At 46.4% G+C, this 23440-nt stretch overlaps 1 protein-coding gene across 1 annotated transcript in view; it reads right to left on the bottom strand.

Moving 5' to 3' along the window:
• The window catches only part of MICAL3 (microtubule associated monooxygenase, calponin and LIM domain containing 3), a 230876-nt gene extending 207496 nt beyond the window's left edge, over positions 1–23380 (bottom strand). The window contains exons 1-4 of the mRNA XM_083572508.1: positions 23276–23380; positions 21338–21436; positions 18919–19062; positions 73–452 (exon numbers count right to left, since the gene is read on the bottom strand). The gene's annotated coding sequence lies outside the window, so the exon portion shown is untranslated. The remainder of the gene's footprint in view (positions 1–72; positions 453–18918; positions 19063–21337; positions 21437–23275) is intronic.
• Between the last annotated feature and the right edge of the window lie 60 nt (positions 23381–23440).

Raw genomic sequence — 23440 nt, forward strand, 5'->3', positions numbered from 1 at the left:
GTCACCAACACATGGAACAAGACAATTAAACATGTTCAGCTTCAAAATACATGTGATATGGTCAATACTCACAGAACAGTGATGAAATCTATTTCTTTTTCTCAGAGGTTAAAATCCTTGTCAGTAAGCAGAGCACTCACAATTGTTAACAACCTCTGACTTGGTGAATCTCCAGAACCATAAATTCCCCTGTTGCCCTTTTGTCCTCAGGCTCCAGCACTGCAAAGGTTCCTTTTGTGAAAACCTACAGGTACCATTTCCTTCCTTCACTTCTATTTGTGGGTGTGAAGCATGCTGAAAATCGAGGTGAAAGGGAAACGGTATTTTTGATGTGCATCTCCTTTGGTAAGCTTCTCCCAGAGCATCTCACCATAGCATCTTGTGGAGATGGTGCGATGATGCAGCAGGCTGCCATTCCGTCACTGTTGTCATGACAACCAAGATGTGGTCCCCTGTGGTAGAATAACGCAGATGCAAAGGTAGGGCAGAAATTATGTGCTGAGCATCCTTTTGGAAGGCAACAGAGACCTTTCCATTGACATACATCCTTTTTTTTTTTTTTTAATGAATCCCTAGAAATTACTTTCCCCCCTCATACCAGGTGTCCTATTTTTGAGGCTCTGGAGCACCCACTATCATTTGATATGCAGAAAACCAGGCAGAACCCTGAGCGAATTCTCCATTTTCTTTGTGAGAATGTTGCAGGTATCTGAGAATATAAATCTAAATATTTCTGGGTGAGAGGAGATCCCCATCAGAGCAGAGGAACTACTGTATTATTAACACATTAATAATATAAGGCAGCAATCCTATGCACAGTTACTTGGCTATTAGCCACAGAAATAAGTGAGGCTTACTTCTCTGTTCTGTTCTGAGTACAGGAAATGGCCAATTGATGCGTGTCCAAAAGACATGTGATTGTGCATGCATGCACGGTGCCGGAATCCAAAATGACTCCAAAATGTCACTCAGTGTGTCACAGAAAGGGAAGATTGGGGGCATCTCTCATTGATCCCCCTTCATGTTCCCAGCACACCTTCCTAAAGGCACTCTTTTCCTGTCACCTCACACCATCACCTTGGCAACCTCTGTCTGCCCAGGCCCAAGGATTCCTCTTAGATGGGCCATCAACACCTTTTGTCTCATTAAGGGCTTGGCTTATCCCCAGCTAGCTATGTGAAGCTGCCTGAGATTGTGATCCTAAACCAGGGGTAGGCAACCTAAGGTCCACGGGCCACAAGCAGCCCCTGGGGGTCATTTAACCGGCCCACGAGCCACCCCCAAACTGAGCTGCCTCGGTGAGTCCCCGCGAGCTGCGCTAAACCGACACAGTGTGGCAACTCGCTTCTGTGGTGCCGGAAACCGCGTCTGTGCATGCTCAGACGCTGGAAATTATGTCTGCGCAGACACAGACCCCAGAAATTGTGTCGACGCAGACGCCAGAAATCGCAGACGCCAGAAATCGCAGACGCGCATGATCATGCGCCTGTGCAATCCAGCCCATGGAGGGATCTCCACTGAAGTGAACTGGCCCAGGCAAGGTAAACCTTGCCGATCCCTGTCCTAAACTGAAAGCAACACCACTTGGCTTAGTTTTTTAATTAACCAAACTTTGCTTACTTCATAAATGTATGAGTTCGCTCAGATTCTGAATGTAGAGATTATGGCGAGCCAAACTCATAACATCATTTAAAAAAACCACAGGTGTTTGGAAGTACGCTTGATCACATACACGTACACTGATTGGAGAGCCAAGGTTGCTTGTGGCTCTGTTTGTGGTACATGCAGTAGCAAGCATGGGGTTTGTTGCTCTGCAACGGTCCCTAGAACCACTTTGGGCCTCCAGAAATGCTCAGGGTTCTCCAGCAGGTAGCTGGCGCCTGTGGCTCCCTCCCACATGCACCACCACTCTGTGGATGTTTTCTTGGCAGCAACAGCTCCTTAGCAGGCCCAAGGACCTTGCGGAGGTGGCTAATGGGATCAAGAGGCCTCATCTGCCCCGTCACTCACAAAGGAGGACATAAAAGTGACAGCCGCTAATGGCCGGCAACATTCTCATCAACTGCCTCATCAGCACGATTTCCCAAGCAAAAGGTTGTGGTGGCTGAAGGAGCAGAAGCATCACTGAAGCGGCTGGCTCTTTGCCAGCAGCAGAGAGAAAATGTGTGCATATATAGAGGTGTTTGCAGCCACAGAGCAGAAAAGCAGGGGTGTTTCCAAATATATATATTGTTATGTACTGAGTTGAATAGGATCCAAACTGCAGCAGTCTGATTGGTCCTAGAACAATAGGATCCAAAAGGCAGCAGTCTGATTGGTCCTAGAACAATAGGATTCAGAATGCAGCAGTCTGATTGGTCCTAGAACAATGCAGCAATATGATTGGTTGGCAGGAACCACCCAATCATGCTCCAGATAGAAGTGAATCCACAACCTGATTGGCTTACAGTAGAATTCCGGAATTATCCAATCATGTGCAGCCCATTGTGTAAATAATGTATATAAAGCAGATACCTTGAGGGGACTTTCATTCATTCCTCCTCACCACTATGAGCTGAATAAAGAGCATGAAATCACTTTGCGACTCTGAGTATATTTCACTGGCGACGAAGGTGGGATCCCGCTGAGCTGACTGCCACACACAGCACCGCAGCACCGCCACCTGCCGCACCGCTGCCTCGCACCGTGTATCCAGGCTTCAGCTCCGGGACACAAGGAACTCAGAATGGCAACCGACAGCAGCTTCTCGCCGTTCAACCCAGCATCTGGAGACTGGGAAGCGTACGCCTCCCGTTTCACCTTCCTCCTAGAAGCCAAAGGGGTCACCGATGAAGAAGACGCCAAGAAGAGGGCAATATTCTTCAGCATCTGCGGAGAGGAGACGTTTGAAATCGCCCGGGCTCTCCTTGCACCCGAAGACGTCGCTACTGTTCCATACAAAACAATAATGGAACAGCTGAAGGGGCACTTTTCGCCACAGCCCTCTGTGGTGGCTCGTCGGAATGCCTTCTATGCAAAGCGGCAAGCCCCTGGGGAAACCATAACTGGGTTTGTGACCTCTCTCCGCCAAGCTGCCCGGTTCTGCAACTTCTCAGAGCTGGAGAACATGCTTCGTGACCGCCTCGTCGGTGGCCTGAAGGATGAGAAGCTGCAACGACGCCTCTACGCTAAGAAGGACCTAACGTTCCAGGTCGCTCTGGAGGAGGCCCTGGCAACGGAAGCTGCCGAGAGGTCGACGCAAGAGGCATGGCCGAGCCAGCCGTCCCAACCGAGGGTCCACCACGAAGACCTCACCGACGACTCAGGATCCAACAGGGAGGAGGTGCACCGAGTACAGCAGCGCACTCAAGCAGCCCACATACCACAGCTGCCTCGACGAGAAGCAGGGAACTGCGCAAGCTGTGGAGACAGTCACGAGAGGAGGACCTGCCGTTTCCGCAACGCAGAGTGCAGGCAGTGCAGAAAATTGGGACACATCGCCCGGGTGTGTCGAGCTCGGCCCACCCAACGGCAGGCATCAGATGACCAATCCAAGAGCCCCAGGTCCCGGGGCCCAACACACCAAGGCAACTCGACGGAGCTCACGGACTTCCAGGTATACCAGTTGCCCCACCCCAACGTAGAGAAAATTTATGTAGAGGTACAGATAGAGGGGGCCCCATGCCGCATGGAGCTTGACACGGGTTCAACTCTATCCATAATCTCGGCAAGGACCTTAAGGAAACTGTGTCCTACTGGGGGTCCCAAACTCAGGCCGGCCCCATTCACCCTCCGGGACTTCCAGAAACGTAAGGTCCCCACAATGGGGGTGGGGACCTTCAGGGTGCAATACCGAGGGCAGACGCGGCAACTGGACTTGCTTGTGGTCAAGGGCCCCTACATTAGCTTACTGGGATTGGCATGGTTTGGACCACTGGGGCTAGCCGTCACCGGGGTGAACCACACTACCTTACAAGTGGACGTGGACGCCATATGCAAGGAATTTCCGGGGGTTTTTGATGGGAAATTGGGACAGTATACGGGCCCCCCCATTGCTCTACAGCTTGACCCCGCAGTACGACCAGTCAGGCTCAAGGCCCGCCGGGTCCCGTTCGCCCTGAAACCCCGTATAGACGAGGAATTGGACCGACTCGTGGAGCAAGGAGTGCTGGAGCCGGTGCCTAATGCCCCCTGGGAAACCCCAATCGTCACACCCGTCAAGCCGAATGGTTCGGTCCGCATCTGCGCAGACTACAAATGTACCATAAACAAGGCCCTCACGGCCCATGCATACCCAGTGCCAGTGGTCAGCCATGTCCTTGCCACCCTGGCTGGGTCGAAAATTTTTGGCAAGCTGGACTTGGCCCAAGCATATCAACAACTGCCAGTAGATGAGGCCACAGCAGAGGCACAGACGATTGTGACACACAGAGGAGCGTTCAGGGTAAAGCGGCTGCAATTCGGTGTCAGCGTGGCACCAGGCATATTCCAGAACCTAATGGACTCTCTCCTTAAAGGGATTCCTGGCGTCACCCCCTTCTTCGATGATGTGTTGATTGCCGGGCCCACACCAGAGGAGTTTGAGGACCGCCTCCGCACCGTTCTGCACCGTTTCCAGACGGCGGGTCTCAAGGTGAAGCGGGAAAAATGTCTACTAGGAGTGCCTCAGGTGGACTTTCTGGGATTTATGGTGGACGCAGAAGGGGTCCACCCGACTGGGGACAAGGTACGGGCCATTTGTGATGCCCCAGCGCCCAAGAACAAGACTGAACTTCAGGCCTTCTTGGGACTATTGAACTTTTACCATTCCTTCCTTCCCCACAAGGCGGCGGTAGCGGAGCCCCTACACAGACTCCTGGACAAGCGGGCCCCTTGGGTGTGGGGCCAGCGCCAGGAGGCCGCATTCCAGGCAGTCAAGGACTTGCTTGTCTCAAACTCGGTCTTGGCACACTTCGACGAGAGGCTGCCGGTGGTGCTAGCATGCGACGCCTCACCCTATGGCATTGGCGCTGTCCTGGGACACCAACTCCCGGATGGAAGAGAGGTACCGGTGGCATACTTTTCCCAGACACTCAACGCAACCGAGCGGAACTACTCGCAAATCGACAAGGAGGGTCTGGCAATCGTGAAGGGAGTAAAAAAATTCCATGATTTCTTGTACGGGCGGCCCTTCACCGTGGTGACTGACCACAAGCCCTTGCTTGGCTTGTTTGCCCCCGAAAAGCAGACCCCCCAAGTGCTGTCTCCTCGTGTCCTCAGGTGGTCAATTTTCCTTGCCAGCTACCAGTATGCACTGATTCACCGCCCTGGGAAGGCGATGGGCCATGCGGACGCCCTCAGCAGGCTACCACTACCGGAAACAGGCCCCGACCCAGCACCTGCACAAGAGGTTATGAGCCTGGAGCTGCTTCCCGACCGCCCCATTCAGGCACAAGAAGTTGCACACCATTCCAAGAAAGATAGGGTCATCTCCCGGGTCCTGGACTGGGTGTGGAGGGGATGGCCCAGCAGCAGCCCCGGGCCAGAATTCGCCGGCTACACAACCCGCAAACATGAACTGTCGGCCCACAAGGGGTGCCTGTTATGGGGAAGCAGGGTCGTTGTTCCCCAGCCCCTCCGCAAAAGGGTCCTCACAGCCCTACACGAGACACACCCAGGGGTAGTAAGAATGAAGGCCCTTGCCAGGAGTTATGTGTGGTGGCCGGGGATCGACGGAGAGATAGAGGCCTGGGTCAAACACTGCCAGGCCTGCCAAGAATCCCGCCCAGATCCCCCAAGGGCCCCAGTCCAGTCCTGGGAGTCCGCCCGAGCACCATGGTCACGCCTGCATGTGGACTTCGCTGGCCCCTTTCAGGGGAAAATATTCTTCATAGTGGTGGACTCCTACACCAAATGGCTGGAAGTCGCACTGGTACCGTCCACTTCTACGTCCGCAGCCATCCGGGTACTACGCAGGCTGTTTGCAACCCACGGGCTCCCTGACACTCTCGTCTCAGACAACGGGAGTGCATTTACGTCAGGAGAATTCCAAACCTTCACAGCGCAGAACGCCATCCGCCACATCCGTTCGGCGCCATTCCACCCTGCCACCAATGGCCAAGCAGAACGCATGGTGCGGACCACCAAGGACACCCTTAGCCGCATGACGCAAGGGGATTGGGAGTACCGCCTTGCCACATTCCTCCTAGCACAACACAGCACCCCCAGCTCAACGACTGGCCGGAGCCCCGCTGAACTACTAATGGGTCGGCGCCTTGCAATCAGATTGGACCGCCTTCACCCCGATAGAGCTCAGGATGAGGTAGTGGTGGGGGAAGGCAGGAACCCCCGGACCTTCGAGGCCCAGGACCCAGTGTACGCAAAGAATTTTGGGGCAGGCCCAGCATGGGTACCCGCCACAGTCACCAGGGTCACTGGTCCCGTGTCGTACGAGGTGCTAACGGATGGAGGGCAATGCTGGCGCCGCCACTGCGACCAGATACGGCGACGATTCCCGGGAGAAAACCAGGAGGAGGAAAGGTCAGAGGAGTCCCAAGGGAACAGAGGGGCAGTGAGGCCCATAGAGCAGCAGGGGCAAGCAGGAGAGGCAGAATCAGTAAATACAGAGAGGACCCGCGAGGCCGAAAGGACACCGGAACCAGAACCACGACTGAGCGAGCCGGTTGCACCAGACCAAACAGGCCCATCACAGCCAGCATCCTTGGAACATGAGCCAGAACCTGAACCCCGGACCAGGGAACACCCCAGGCCGCAACGCACACGTAGGCCACCGGCGTACCTCGAGGACTATGAATGCGACCTCCCGGGCAGGACTGGAACTTAGAGGGGAGGGGTGTTATGTACTGAGTTGAATAGGATCCAAACTGCAGCAGTCTGATTGGTCCTAGAACAATAGGATCCAAAAGGCAGCAGTCTGATTGGTCCTAGAACAATAGGATTCAGAATGCAGCAGTCTGATTGGTCCTAGAACAATGCAGCAATATGATTGGTTGGCAGGAACCACCCAATCATGCTCCAGATAGAAGTGAATCCACAACCTGATTGGCTTACAGTAGAATTCCGGAATTAGCCAATCATGTGCAGCCCATTGTGTAAATAATGTATATAAAGCAGATACCTTGAGGGGACTTTCATTCATTCCTCCTCACCACTATGAGCTGAATAAAGAGCATGAAATCACTTTGCGACTCTGAGTATATTTCATATATATATATATATTTCTTGCTTCCTCAAGTCCTCTGCTGCTTCCTCAGCTTCTGCCCACATGGAGAAAACGAAATGCTGGGGGCTTAATCTGAATCAGGGTAAAGGCTCAGCACAGCTCAGTTTGTAAAGCTCATAGCTCAGTGGAAGAGAGAGCCAGAGGTGTAGTGGCCCATTACTATTTCAGCAGCAAGGACCCTGTCTTCAGTGTCCTAGAGTTGCCCAATCAGCAGGAAAGGGGAGCTTTTTAGCCACTGAGAAGTCTTCTCACCCTTTGTGCTGATTGGAGCTAATCAGAGTCAACGGAGGTGAGGATTGGCTCCTAGGGTCACTCTGAAGAAGGTGCGTGGGAAGATCACCAAGCGGGTTTTTTTCCTGTATGCTCCGAAGCTACACATTTAGGAACACATAAAATACAAGGTGCTTCAGTTTCAAGCACTCCCATTATTCTAGGCACATTCTGCAGCAAGGAATTTCATTAGCATGAGCAGTTTCTGAACTCTGGGCACAGTACTGCGCCTAAGATTTCAGATTAAAACTGCAAAGTGGAAGGAAAGGAGGACCTTTTTCTGCCCCCTCCTTCCAGCTCCTCTCTGAAGACTGTACAGTAGTGATTTGGCTGGGTGGGTGACTGCCAATCCTCATGCAGCCAAAACTGCACCACCCATACAAAAGAGAGAAGTATCAGCAAACACAGGGGAATCCCATGCTTTATAGAAGTTGTTCAGGTTGGGAAAGGGAAGGCTGCCAGGGAAGGTTGCAGACACCTCAAGTATCTTTCTTAAACCTTTGCAAATGCTCACAAAAGTTTGACCCTTTTGGGGGTTGGGCATCAGGGTGCTTGCAAATCCCTACTTTCACAGTAGCTTCCACTCCTGAGCCAGTCTGCATAATTTCTCAGGCTGCCCTTGCCTGGGGCCCACCTTAAATGAGTCAGTTAGCCTGGAAAGGCAAGATGATGCTCCCGAACTATTAATGTTGGAACTAGCCTGGCCATAACGACATCAAGATGTGTGACCGTTTGCTCCGCTGGGAGGATGGGTGAGTGCAGTAAACAGTTGGGCCAGAGATGCTTTGGATTTGTACAGAGAGGCTGCACAGGCGAGCTCTGCTTTGGGTTAACACTGATTTGTACTGCTAAATAATAGGAGACAATCTCTTCTCTCCGATGTGTCTCTCTAGCGTCATACAGCTGTACAAATATTTTACCACGTGACTTTTGAAGCACAACATTGAGAGCCTCTGAGCTGTGCCAAGAGAGAAAATGCCCTGAAACAAAAGGCAGAAGCCTGGATCAGACCCAGCTGCCAAGAGCCTCCATCCCCAACAGAGTTTGGCCAGGGCTGAGTGCTCTGAGTAACTTTTCCTTGCTCTTGCTGCAAGAACTGTCTGCTGTGAGGGAGGGAATGAGTTCTCACCCTCTCTAGCAAGGAGAGATGTGGCAGGCAAGGCAATAGGCCGGACAACCAGCTCTTTGTTATGCTGCTGTGTTATCCAGGAATGTTGGCACTATCTGTACCGCCATCTGCATGTATTGGTACTGCTTAAAAGGTCTTTTTTTCCTGGAAGGCAATTTGAAGGGCCAGTTCTAAAGGGATGCTGAATCAGCACCAAGCTCAGGAGCCTCAAATTTCCCCGAAATATGGAAAAAGCACTGTTGCCAAGTTCATCTGGTCTGGCTAATTAGAATGATAAATGTAGTATCATCCAAGCTATCACACATGAAAATAGGCACTCTTTGGAACACTTTGAACATTTCTGTTATCGCATCAGAAACACTCAGGGATAAAGTAAATATTGCAAGTTGTCCTCCAGTGTAACATTCTCCTGGTGCATTATGAAAGCTGCAAAAGGCAACTTCTGGGAACTTCAGTTGTGGAATATCTGTTGGTGCTTGCTTATTAAACTCTTTCCCGGTTAGCAGTTGTTCTGCTAAAAAAGACGGCTTTACTATCTTCTCTGTCATAGTGACCAATCAGATACCTGTGGGAAACCCATAAGCAGGGCAGGGGTGCAATGAACCTCTCTAACTTGTGAGAGTTTAATTAAAACATAAATAAAAACCAGGAGAATGTCACACGTCTGCAAGACATACATACATAGTTTGGCTGTTTGCCTGGAGATGCCTCTCTGCCTGCTCGTATATACTGTATTGGGCTTTGCAAGAGCCCAGTCTACACTGATTTAAGAGCAAACAAGACAGTTGTCTTTTTGGGTAAAGATTCACTAGAAAATTATAATGGCCTTATAATAAATGCTGTGAGTAGTTCGTGGTGAATCTCACCAGCTGCAGTGTCTGAAATGACAAGCTGTGTGCTGACACAATATGGTAAGCTGCATTCCTGCGCATATTTACCTGTGCAAATAAGGCTTGGTGGACACAGTGGGGCTTCTCAATGGTTTGCATGGTTAGCGCTCATGTGTGCATCATATTTACATATGCTGTAAACAAGAATAGTAATCCATGCCCTTGTCTAATATGTTACTTCCAGAGATTTGATTGCTGGGGATGGAGCCTGCAGACAGACAACTATAGCAATTCATCCTGAGTTGAAACAAAAAGCTTCCCAACTGGCAAAATAAGGGCTGTAATTTATCAGGGGCTTGTACCAGAAAATCGGGTCAGAGTACATTTAATACTACTCAAAAGTTTGCCAAGTGTCCTGCAAGTCTCATTATTATTTATCAAGCACCAGAACTACTTGATGTGCAAACGATAAATAAATAGGATGGGCTAAATTGACTTGCTCACAGCCATAAAGAATCAGAGAAAGAAATGGAATTTAACAGGGCAATCATAGACATTTGTACTCAGAAGTAAGCCCCATTTAGTTCAGTGGGAGTTACTCCCAGGTAAATGTGTATAGGATTGCAGCCTCAGATATTAATGCCCAGAATTTTATTTTTACTAAACAACTGGATGGGATCCTAGAAATACCTCAGTGGATGAAGTTTTCAAGGCCTGCTCTTCCATTGGCATTGCAAAGTATCTTTTAAAACTGCTTGAAAGCTGCAAAATGAAAAGGTCTCTTGCCCAATACTAATTAAGAGTATTTCCCTCCTGCTGCCAGGCTCAGGTTCCAGTTTTACTGCAGGTATCTGTTTTCAGAATCTGCACTTTGGTGACCAACAACAGGTGGAGACCGTCTGTGCCTCAGCATAATGACAAAAAACAGGGGGAGCTGAACTCTCTCAGCATGAAGTAATCCTGACAGCTATTCTGGATGCAAAATAAAGCCGAAGCAGGGCATTTATTACTGATATTGGGTATCTTTCAAGGCCTGTAGAAACCAGTTTTATTTTTTCCCCTTTTCACATACTATAGGATTTTTTCCCTTTGCACTTCAGCTTTTGCATAGGTTTTTTTCCTTAGTGGCGTAGTTTCTATCTCTTTGCCAGATCTGAAAGGTCTTCCTTTTCTTGTTGATCATCCGTTGAATCTCACTGTCATTCTCATCAAATCAGTCCTGATGTTTCTTGGTTTGGTATCCAATAGTTTGTTCACAGGCTGCAATAATGGATGTTTTTAGCTTTGTCGATGTTATCAGGGAACTCCCTCGATGTTATCAGGGAACTCTGAAAGCAGATGGTCCTTAGGAGTAGTTTGGAAGCAATCCCGCTTAATAGGATCTCCAGCACTGCTTGAGCTCTGCGAGCGCAGCTTTCTCCTGATTGAAGCACAGAGTATTTGAGGACCAGGACATTCTCAGGGAAACCAAAATGCTTCTATCACCAACTTTACTCTACATTTGTGAAACATGGACCACTTATAAACACCATCTCCAACTCCTTGAAAGATTCACTCAAAGATGTCTCCAAAAAATTTTACACATCACTTGGGAAGACAGACAAACAAATGTGAGTCTACTGGAAGAAGCAAAGATCACCAGTGTCGAAGCAATGATTCTTCAACATCAACTTCATTGGACTGGTCATGTTCAGATGCCTGATTATCATCTTCCAAAGCAACTACTCTATTCCCAACTTAAGAATGGAAAGCGAAATACCAGTGGATAAACAAAAGCAGTTTAAAGATGCTCTCAATGCAAATAATTAAAAAGTGGTATAAACAGGCATCCCCAACCTGCGGCCCTCCAGATGTTTTGGCATACAACTCCCATGATCCCTAGCTAATAGGACCAGTGGTCAGGGATGATGGGAATTTTAGTCCAAAACATCTGGAGGGCCGAAGGTTGGGGATGCCTGGGTATAAAGCACTGACAACTGGGAAACACTGGCCTTCGAGCGCTCCAATTGGAGAACAGCCTTTACCAAAGGTGTCATGGGCTTTGAAGAAGCACAAACGCAGGGCAAAAAGGAGAAACGAACTAAGAGGAAGGCATGTTTGGAAAACCCCCACCGTGATCAACTCCCACCCGGAAACGTATATCTCCTCTGTGGAAGGACGTGTGGATCCAGAATTGGCCTCCACAGTCACTTATAGACTCACTGTTAAGACTGTGTTCATGGAAGACAATCTTACTTGGTTACAAGTGATCGCCAAAGAAGAATGCTCACATACATTCTCTAGGAGATGTGTAGGAAGTGGAAGTCCTTTTTCCTGAGAGGAAATCCTCAGGAACAGCTGGCAACAGAAAGAGCTATCTGTAGGGTTGGTGGGAAGGGGTACAGGGAAGTGTGTAAGTTCACATTTGTTACACAGATTCAAATCTGGCAAGCAAATGCTTCATTGCAGTTTCCTGAAGCCATTTAAATAAGATTACTTACAACTTTTGCTCCAGCCATGAAGCTCATTGGGTGACCTTGGGCCAGTCACTGCCTCTCAGCCTAACCTACCTCATAGGGTTGTTGTGAGGAGGAAATAGAGAGGAGAAGCATTGTACACCACCTTGAGCTCTTTGGAAGATAAAAGTGGTATATAGATGCCTAAAATAAAATAATCTCTAATAAGTTGAACAACGAGCAAAGGAGACAGTATCTTCCTTGCTGAGCTCAAGTATTATACATATGGCACACCAAGGTTGCAATCCTAACCCCTAACTTACCTGAAAGTAAGCCCCGTTGAATTCAGTACTACTGAGTAGACATTGTTAGAATTTCACTAAATCTTAATATGGATTTGATGCCTGGGGCCAGAGAAAAGAAAGTTATTGTTAAATGTGTAAATACACCTTCTGGACCAGGAGATGGAAGCTTGTATCTCATTAATAGCTTTCATGGGGGTCGTACAGGCATACCTTGGGTTACGAACGCTGCGGGTTGCACGTTTTTGGGTTGCGGTCCGCGCCAAACCCGGAAGTACCGGAACAGGTTACTTCCGGGTTTTGACACTCACATATGTGCAGAAGCACAAAATGACGTCACAAGCAAGCGCAGAAGCGCCAAATCGTGTCATGCGCATGCGGTTGCGAACACTGCAGGTTGCAAACATGCCTCCCGCACAGATCACGTTCGCAACCCGAGGTATGACTGTACTAAGAATGAAAAAAGAGACCGGGGTTGACCAGAGAGCTGTGATCCCTTAATGGAATTTTGCCTTACAGAAGAAACTCCATAAGAATATGGTGCTGAAAACGATATTCCTCTTGCCCCTTCTAGCCCTGTCAGAACATCCTTTAAGGGTTAAATATGCAAAAAACAAGAGGTGTGATCCAAGTTGTAGTAATCCTTTCTGGGAGAGTCTGAAAGGGCCCTGGCAGGAGTTTCTCCGGAGGCACAGAAGCAGTGAATGGCAGTTCCAGACAGGATAAAACCTCTTAAAGCTGCTTTCCTCCTTGTCTGGCCCACTGCCGCTAACCCAAGATTAGTTCTGAGTTGACGAGTCAAATGGAAAAGAAATGAGCCAGAGCTGTCATTTTTTCACTCTCCCAGAGGGGGGAGTTACCATGACACATGGGACACGATTCCTAATATTGTTATACTGTACCATACAAAAAAGTGTCAATAGTCTAAAAGGTCACAAGAGAAGGTTTGTTCTAATTAGCCCTGCCCCCAAGTTCCCCAGTAATGCTATAGGCTTGTTTACATACACACCCACCCACACCCACACCCCACACATAGAGAGCAGGGTTCGAATCCCCACTCAGCCAAGAAGCTCAGTGGGTGACCTTGGGCTAGTCACCATCTCTTAGCCTAACCTACCTCACAGGGTTGTTGTGGGGGTGAAATGGGGATGAGGAGAACCATTGTACACCACCTTGAGATCCTTGGAAGATAAAGGCGGTATAAGAATAAATGTGATAAATAAGAATAATGAAATGTACAAGTGTTTGCGTGAAAGAGTGTACATTTATTGACTCGTGGTGTGCACAGGTACATAGACTGTACACTCGTTGAATATAACGTGTGAAAAACTCTGGGTGTTTAGCTCAGTTATTTGTGTACACAAGTACACTGTACACTCATGGACTGTCATGTGTGAATGTCCCTTTTAAGGCTCAAATCCTGTAAGGCACAATTTAGTTAACTCTACCACGGTGATGAATGCTGGCATTTAGCTCGTTGGGCCACACAATACAAACAGGCCTCATTTAAGGGTTGAACAATGATGGCTACAACAGGCTTTTCTCCTCATCCACTTAAAAGCACCACGTACAGTCCATGTTCACACAAACAGTGTACTAGAACTGAAAAGGGGCTCCTTCCATGCCATGCAGGTTGGTCTGTTAGAGCAAATGGGGCACTGCCACACCAACTTTAGTCTGCCCCCACCTGCCTGCCTCCTTAGTTACAACCACCAGTCCGCTCCTTGTTTCAGCCTTGTCCTTGTGCAACTCAGCATGGAGGAGGAGGAGGACAAAGCCAGAATTAGTTGTCTCTGCCAAACGTTAGCTTAGGCTCCACCTAGTGTTGGTCTCCCTGACTTCCACTCCACCAGTCCAGACAGTACTGGACCCAGGGCTAAGCATGAAATCCATACAGGGACCATTGAAGTGATACAGACACAGAAGAATTCTGCTAGTGAATCCTTTCCTCCAACATGCCTCTGTGGCCTCCAAATCACATGGGTCTTTTTTCATGGCACCCACATTTCAACAGCCTTTCAAGGATATGCCTTATGGGGTTTCCTGATAAAAGGAACTAGTGCGTGCAATGTTAAGTGTCACTTGACTGTCAAGAGTGAGGCAGACATTGAGCATGAGCCCCATACGGAAGCCAACACCTCCAGACTACTCAGAGTACTGTTTGAGAACTTCAGAACCATGGGCAACACTTCTCTGCCAAATGACCTGTTAACCTTCCTCCCCAATTTCATTAAAGCTGCATTTGGAACACAGGAAGCTGCCTTGTAGGCGAATCAAGGAAAAAGTTGTATAATTCATGATAATTTAGAATTTAAATGTATTTTCATGTAATATTTGATACTTCCAGCTGATGAAGGTGAATACATCGAAACAGGGCCCTGTCCTGGTTTCCAATCCATCACTGACTTCTGCTCAATGATTGAAACTGAGTCTCCATCTGCAAGCTGATAAATAATAAGGATCTACGTTATTGTTGAGTGAAAAGGAGAACATCTTTGTAACGAATTACAGTTTTATACATATCTCTTTGAGTTTGAGTTTATAATCTCTATTAGAGTTTGTAATCTCTGTTTGAGTTTGTAATCTTTATTATAATACATACTTTTGAATGGGTTAGTTTTTGTTTCTATTGATTATTGGGTTGTGAGTAGGGACCACTCCCACTATTGAAACTTACATTGGCCTGAGTTCTTGGTGTGCTTTTTCCTTGTAGGCGAATCAGGCAGTTTGTTCCGCCTACCTCAGAGTTGCCCACTCTGATTGGCAGCTGCTCTCCAGGGTTGAAGGCAGGGGTCTCAACTTGCCCAACCAGGAGATGCCAGGGATGGAACCTAGGGGCTTCTGTATGCAAGGTAAACACTCTTACCACCTTCACCCTTCCGCTAAGCTTTGACCAGCAAGCTGCAGCTGTTGCCAGCTCTTACACCGGACTATTGCAATCACAGATATTGCTACTAAGCGCATCCCAAAAATCACAGGCTTAATTTTTATTAAAAAGAGCCCAGAAACTTTCTAGCCCTTAAGTCTGCAAATATAACATTGAAACTGTTTAGATAATAGTTGATGAGATTTCAGGAGCCAGGGAGGGGCAGAGGATTGAGCAGGATTTCTCACAGACCAGGAGGGGAGGGGTATTCAGTCAGGGCTGTATTTGGCACTTCCAGTACCCAGCAGAAGCAATCTGAATTATGCAAAATAAGCACTGTTATGCAAACATGCTTTACTTGCATTATTTAGCCAAGGCTCAGAATTTTGGCTTCTTTTCAGAGGGTAGGATATTTTGCACATAATTCCATTCCTTTTAATGCAGAGTATACAGAGGTCTGCAGGAACCCTCTGTCCTTGAAGCTCAGGTTTCACTTACAGTTGAAAGGTAGGAGAAGAAGGTCAGGGTCAGATTTCTTGTCGCTGCCCTTCCCACCCCCACTGAAAAGTAAGCAACTGTGTGCAGAGACAGTTAACTAATTAGAAATCTAATCCCAGTTGCAGCTGTATCCAATTTTGCTCTAACACCTCTTGAGGAAGGAGACCCGGGCAGTAAGGAGAAAGAAAGTGTGGTTTTACATGCCGAAGAATGCAGTCAAGTCTACTCAAAAGTAAGACCCGTTGACTTCAAGGCATTTTATTTCCAGGTAACTGAATACAGGATTGCTGCTTAAAAAGAAAAAGCCATGTGGATTGTGTTTTACCTTCCAGTAAGTAAGCATGAAGGCTAGAAACTTGTTTTGGTGGGTTTTTAAAAATTAAAATTAAGGCTGATTTTCAAGATGTACTTTGTAGAGCTCTAGGCCTGCAAAAGCCTTTATAGGGACACATGCAAAATGTGACTTATAAAAATGTATAAACTGCTTCCAAATATCTATTGCGTCCACAGGTTGAACACTACAAATTTTCAATCTGCCTTTCAGGCTGAAATCCTAAATTACCTTTCTTGAATCTCAGCAGGACTTGATTTTAGATAGGCATGTTTATTAGAACTGGGATATAGGGATGAAAAAACTACTAACACAAGCAATACACAGCAGACGCATTCAGTAAATTAGAGAATTCTACCCAGATATTCCCCAGCTGAAAACTTGAGTGACAGTGCCGTTGACCAATGGAACACGAATATAGAAACATTTCATCATCAGAACAATCTTTAATTAGCTGATCCTTCCTTGAGAGCAGGGCAATGTATCCTAGCAACCGCAGAGAACTGCCAGCTTTTGCAAAACAGACTTTCATTAACCACCTCATGGGTGGCAGACAGCAAGAGAAACAATAGTAAGTGAAGGCAATAGTGGCTCCTGGCTTTTTCTTGGTTTCTAAGCTCTTCTGACATTCCATCTGTACAATGTAAATAAAGATACTACAGTGCTAATTCACGCAGCCTGCCAATAAATCTGAGTGTAAAAGGAGGACCACGGATGAACTTCAATGAAAAGAGCAAGGAAGTGGAGAAGCGTATATACACAACAAAATTTAAATAGTGGTGGCCCGCAGAGATTAGAAACCGGGCAGGAACCAGAGTATTATAGGGCGAAAGACTGGATGACATTTCCACCAGATCAAATGGACTAGAAACTCTAGAGGCTTAGGGAAAAAAGAATGTTGGGTGGCTTTAAAATAGGATTAGACACATTCATAGAGGACAAGACTATCAGTGGCTACTAACCCTGAAGGATATGCTCTACTCTCCACAGCCCAAGACAGGATGCTTCTGAATATCACTCGCTGGGAACAGCAGGAGGGGATAGAGTTCTTGTGCTCTGGTCCTGCTTGCGAGTTTCCCACAGGCATCTGCCACTGGCCTGATCCATCAGGGCTCCTCTTAATCATACATGGATGAAACTGAAAGAATGCCAATGGGAACACAATTGAGTGTTGGCTAGATCTACTCCAACACATTCTTAATTTACAAAACAAGAGTGCATGCACACCAAAAATCTCTTAATAGTGAAGGCGTAACTAATCCGTGTCAAATGATCCTGTGTGTACATTCTTGCTTAAAGAAGAGCCTTGCACTGGATTAGATTAGTGCAGCACTCTTTGTAAGAATTCCAGCGCTAGATGGTTTACCAAAATCTGGCTCATGGTCTATCAAGTCTATTGTCTACTCTGCCCACATCCTGATAAGACTTTGCCTTCACTATTCTTACTGTTTCATAGAGTTGGAAGGGTTTGTGCAGAGCATCCAATCCAACCCATGCTTGATGTAAAGTCCAGATGTCCTTTTTATTGTGCCGTCATAATTATTTGTGCTCACAGTGATATCAGGCCAGTTGCGTGATATCCTGCTTTCAATACTCTTAGCAGCTTCAAGGTTTTGGGACAGTCATACTGCTTTGTTCCCGATCAGTGCATGTTCCACAACTTTTGGCTGAAATCCTATACACACACACACACCCCACAAATGTTCTGGGTTATTTTTTATGTCCTGCTTTTGTTGTGTGGGAATATTGGGGAAGCGTCACAGAACAACTAATAAAGTGGAATGATTTGTGGATGGTCCTGTATACTAATGCATTAATGCACTAGTAATGTGCCAATGTTGCAGGATACACCCACAAAATGAAACAACAGCAACAACAAGAAAGAAAACAGTCAGGAGAGGCCCACACATAGAGTGGAAAAGTGTAATTCCAAAGGCTTCTCTGATTGGCTGCATTATTAGCACGCAGTGATAAACCATGGTTTAGTGCTACATGGATAGACGGTAACAAGCTTGAGGGAAGCATCAGGCTAGCATGCTCTCCCTCCCCTCTCCTCATCCACATGGCTAGGAGAAGGACATCTCCCAAGTTTAGTTGGGATACTTTAAAGTATCTCAGTTTAGCATTACAGTTGAACCAGGGATCCTTGGTTTTTTAAAAAACAAACAAACATCACATCTGTTTTCTAATAAGCCTACCATAGTTGGATTATGAAATCAGCCAGGAAAGGAGAGGGGTAGCATATGAACACCTTGTTGGGCTCATTGAGCCTTGGCTGCATAATGCTAAAATTTAGCTGCTAAATTACGGTTTAGTGTTATGTGGTGAACCAGGCCACTATCAACAGCAAAGAAAGGAAGACAATCCAGACCCTATTAATTAATTGAACTAGACTGCTGGCCCATTACAAGCTGAAAGGCATAGTTGTACATTGTATGCCAAGCATGCGCTAATCACAACAATCCATTCTCATAGTTGCCGATGAATAACAATTAGGGTCTCCAATATACATCCTGGACTTCAGTTCAAAGAGCCAAAACATTCCAATCAAGCAAAGCGGAGTTTTGCATTCAATGAGCTAAACATGCCTGCAAACTACACAGTACAATTCCGTGATCCCTACCTGTCTTTCATGCTCCTCTCAGTTGGTTTTAGGGTGTGCTACCCCTCTTGATGACATTGCTATGGCTGCCTCTTCTTTTCAACATGAGAAGCTGTGACTATTTCTTTCTCTTCAAACTTAGCTGCGTGGCGTTGCTCCTTCCAGCTCAGAGTCTTAGTGTTGCTAATCTCTAATTAGCAGCCCACTAACACAGAAGAGGCCAGGAGCTCGGAAGACTGCCCACCCCCAACCCTGTGGCCCTGTGACCGGTACTGTTCCGATCTGGATTAACGTTTGAGGTGATTTGTCCTGGAGGCCTTACTGCATGTGCCTATATTTCTAAATACCCTTGAGCTGCACTGGGTGATGGGGCATTAAAAACCAAACCAAATGAGTGACTAAAACCACATACAACAGTTGCACAGCAAAGGGTCCAACTTTACCTTCTACTCACTGGTTTCTTCGGTTACTGCACCTTGTGGCAACTCTGGTCCAGAGGTTTTTTTTAGCAAAGATACTAAGCAAAATCCAAGATCACAAAACGTGAGCGAGGGAGCGAGGAATGCCTTCCATACACAGCAATATGAAATATTCTTTTCTGCTTTTTTTAAAAAAAGCTAAGGTTAAATAAGTTGAGAGAAATGTAAAACTAGTAACTTGAAAAAATAACAAAAAGGAAGCACATATTTGATAACGCTGGAGGAGCTTTCCCCCTAGAGTACTGATAATTGGAACTTACTGCTATAGAACTGGAAATGATTAAGACTATAACTGGGTTAAACCAACTATCAGCAGAGATACTAACAGCTCTTAAGAAAATAATAATAATTAGGTTGGAACAGGCCAAAGGCCTGTCTTAGTCCAGCATTCTGTTCTCACAGTGGTCTATTGACCAAGACCTGTTCTTACTGAGGTGGTAGCCTCATGTCTGGGCTGTACCACTTCAGATTGCAGGTGGGAACTCTTCCAATTATTAAGTTCTCTTACACGAATGTGCCCCCTGAAAACAGAAAAAGGTGTGAGGTAAAAGGGTTTTAGACTATCCATCTCGACGTGCTTGTTTTCTATGTAGAAGGGAGAACCACACAAATTTATGAGCTCCAAGCTGCAGATATAATAGCCTAAATACAGGGTTTGGGTTTTGTTTTTTAAAGTAAACATGAGTTTGCCACTTCAGTGAAAAAATAGGCAATGGAAGTATATATTATTTTGTTGAGGAATGGACTTACTGATGTGAACTGGGAGTGGCTGAAAGAAAATGTCTTATTAGTGACCTTTGCTATACCAGTTGTTTTGGATCGGAATCTTGCTTATTCCTGTTTATTATGTATTGTTCGTATTTCACAAGCCCATGAGCAGAAAATATAGTATGTGCAGAGTTTGTTCTTATTTTTAGTGAAAGCGGAAATTGTGTGTCCAAACAAATTTCCTTCTGCCTTCAGTTTCAGAAATATGTGTTGTGGGGAGGGGAAAGGAGGGGAGAATTCAGAGGCAGTAAAAAGCAATAACAAGTAAGCTATCCAAACCTAATAAGGAAATGTTGCTTTTTGGAATAAAAATATAATGCATAATTGTATTTTGTGTGTCATACCCTGCCTGAAAAGTTGGAATTGTCTTATGCATTAAAGCTTTCTTTAGCCGAATGACACCACTCGTCTATCTGTCCCAGGGATGGAGAACTGGTGGCCCTTCAGATGTTTTTGGACACTGGCCATTCCAAATGGAGCTAATGGGAGTTCAAAGTCCAGCAGCATTTGTCTCTTCATCTCTGATCTAGTCAAATCCTGTCTACTCCAGCCTTTCCCAAACTGGTGCCTTCCAAACCATGTTGGCCTCCAATTCCCATCAGCCCCAATTAGCTTGGCTAATGCTCAAGGATGATAGTTGTTGTCCAAAACATGTGGAGAGTGCCAAGTTGGGGAAGACTTTTCTACAACAAATCTCTGGGCTCTCCAGCAGAGGTTTCCTCCCAACACTTAGCACCGTAAGTCCTTTTAGCTGGAAGCAATTTGCGATCTGAACCTGGGGATTTCTGTATCCAAAGAATAGGCACTACCACAGAGCTGTGTATCCAACACCACAATCCAATAGCCAATTCAGCCTGCAGGTTTCCAATTCTTGTGGAGAGCTTTGAATCCATGTGAGGTAGCCATCTAATTTTTCACTGCATAACCTGTTGTGGGTTGTTTCTCATGTATAGCTCAGTTGGTAGAGTATGAGACAGGGTGAAAGATTCTTGCATTGCAGGGGGTTGGACTAGATGACCCTTGTGGACCCCTCCAGCTCTACAATTCTATGATTCATGTAACTTTCCTCTAAGCAGGTTTTGAAAGCGCATATGGGAAGTGGTCAGAAAATGACTAAATGATAAGTTTTTGTCAAAGCAGGGCGTAAATGCGTTTTCCAGTTCACATAAGAAAATAATTCATGGTACACCTACAGAATGTTCCTATTATTTTATTCTCCTTGAGATTATTCCCTAGTCTGTCTTTGTTTTGTTTTTTTTGAATCAGGTTTATCGTACACTTGATTTAAAATGAGCTCCCATACACTTGTCCCATTCACATGAACGGCATTCACAAATTACATATTCCAGACTGAGGATACGGTTTTATACACACTTACCAGGGAATAAGCCCTGTTGAAGACAGTAGACTGTACTTCTGAGTAAGCATGCATAAGATTGCACTGCAAAGGGCATTCTTGATGGCAGTTGCATTCCTCCCCACAAAAAAACATAGGTTACCAAAATTGGGATACTAACATCTTCGCTAGTGCTTTGGTTCCCATGCAATTTGGTTTTTTAAATATTTTATTTCAAAGTAAAAGTTATTTTGCTGTTTTGTATGTGGTTGTGCATTAGTGATGGTTACCTATTTGAATTCAAATAAGACTCTTAATATCCAGTTGCTGTTTTGGGTGGCTATCTTGGAAGTTGAAGATGTTGGTCTTGCATAGTTCCACACTGCACCCTACAGGACACAAGAGCAAAGTACAAAAACACGTTACTATTCATTTCTCTTATAGGAGCAGGCTGTTCTGTTTCATCCTGGGCTTGATTACATGGACTTCTGTGGGAATGTTGTTGATATACTTAACTTTCTCCTGCTGAAATAGGGTTAAATTAGAGGGGTTTATACGGACTGTGTTGTGTGTGAAGTTTGCTTGATTGTTTGTTTTAATATTGAAGAAAGCGGTTTTCTGAACGAGAGACAAAAGGCTTGTGGTCAAAATATTTAATGCCAACGTGTAAATACAAGAGCTATTCTCTGTACTGGGTGGCCCAACAACCAGCGGGACCAGACTGTGGGGCTCTGGGAACAGAACCACAGCCCCAACACGGTAGCTAGTACCCCCAGTGGCAGCCTAGGGGGGCTAGAGGAGGGAGGCATTCCTACACAATCTGCTGGGAGACCCCAGAAGCATAGGAAGCCCCCAGAAGGACTGAACCTATGAATTAAGCAACAAGGACTGAGAACTGTGTTTGTTTTACTCAAGAGTAGAAACTCTGTGGAAAACCCAGCTACTACAACAAGAAGAGGTGGTGTGGGTTTCTGCTCTTGGAACTGTGAACTGACCTACAAAGGGATTGTGCCTGCAAGTTCAACAATGATTTTGAAATGCTGTGATGTCTTTTGTTTATATGCATGCTGTGGTGTTGGGATAGTAAGCGCTTTGTTTAAATTACTCTGTTCACGGAGAAAGGCTTGGAGGAATCCAGGAAGCTGGGGTCCACTTACAAAGGAACTGTTATTGTGTTTTTAAATGTCTTCTAGTGTTTTTGATGTAACTTTCTGCTATCTTTCAAGCACAGTGGAATGCTGGTAGTGGAATGCTGTCCATGTTGGACAGTCATGGAAGACTGCTTTTTGCTAAGGAGGGGGTGGTATTATAGAAATGGGGGAGGGGAATCCCCCTAAACCCTATAAATTAATAAATGCTAGGATTTTGGGTTCTTTGTGATATGCAGGGAGTCTATAAGCTGCCAAGGGGATTCCTGAGTTGCCTTACTCAAACCAGCCTGGCTGGCCGAGGGAAGAGCAGAGCATTAAAACAGAGAGCCATTGAGGACAACTCCTTGTCCCGGGTGTGACCGGAGACTGGAGATTTGGAGGGTTGCCAGGGTAACTGCTCTGGGGGAGGGCAAGGGGCCTCTGGGAAGAAGAAAGAGGGAGAATGGCTGAGATCCATCTTGGCAATGAAGGAAAGACTGCCTGCAATGCTCTGGGCCATGCTGTAAGATCTGGACCCCCTCCCTGCAGATGGAAGGTACAATAAGTGAATAAACCCTGTTTCCCAAAGCACGACAGCCTCCGCGTATCTTCTGTTCTTCGAAGGGCCACAGAGCCTGTAGGTGTGCCTGTGACGCCTGGCCACTCCTTGGCAGGCGTTGGATTTTTGCAACAATACATTAAAACCAGTTAGTGGGGTGGGATGGAGAGGTAATGCCTTAAAAGCCTCCGAGTTTGGTGTTCCCAAACCGAGCTGGGTTCAGGTGTTCCGTGGCATGTCTGTGAAGAGCACTTGCAATAACCTGAATTCTGCATTCTGGTAGGTAGCCATGTTGGTGTGACACAGTTGAAATAAATTTTTAAAAAATTAAAAATTGTCCAGTAGTACCTTTTTAAAATTTATTTCGACTGAATTCTACAGAAGTCAAATTGTAATACAATGTAAAAAAAGGAGGAATTAAAATGCAATTAAAATCCATTACACATCTAGCCCAGGGCATTACAATTGCTATAACAGGCAAGAGAAAAACAAATCACCAAGTGGTCCAACCAGACCCTCAGAAATTTCCAACTACGTACTGTATTAACGACGAGGGACATTATGAATTGAGGAGGCCAACGAACTAAGCTTAAATCCCCCTCCTTCCTGCTCCACGTTACTTCCTGCCACGGGCTGCCTTCCGGTTGTCGCAGTCCGGCCTCCCGTCAGTCAGCCTTTCCCGTCGACTTTTCCCTCTCACGCGA

The sequence above is a fragment of the Podarcis filfolensis genome (genome assembly GCF_964270895.1).
Source record: "Podarcis filfolensis genome assembly, chromosome: 10".
Taxonomy (NCBI): Eukaryota; Metazoa; Chordata; class Lepidosauria; order Squamata; family Lacertidae; genus Podarcis; species Podarcis filfolensis.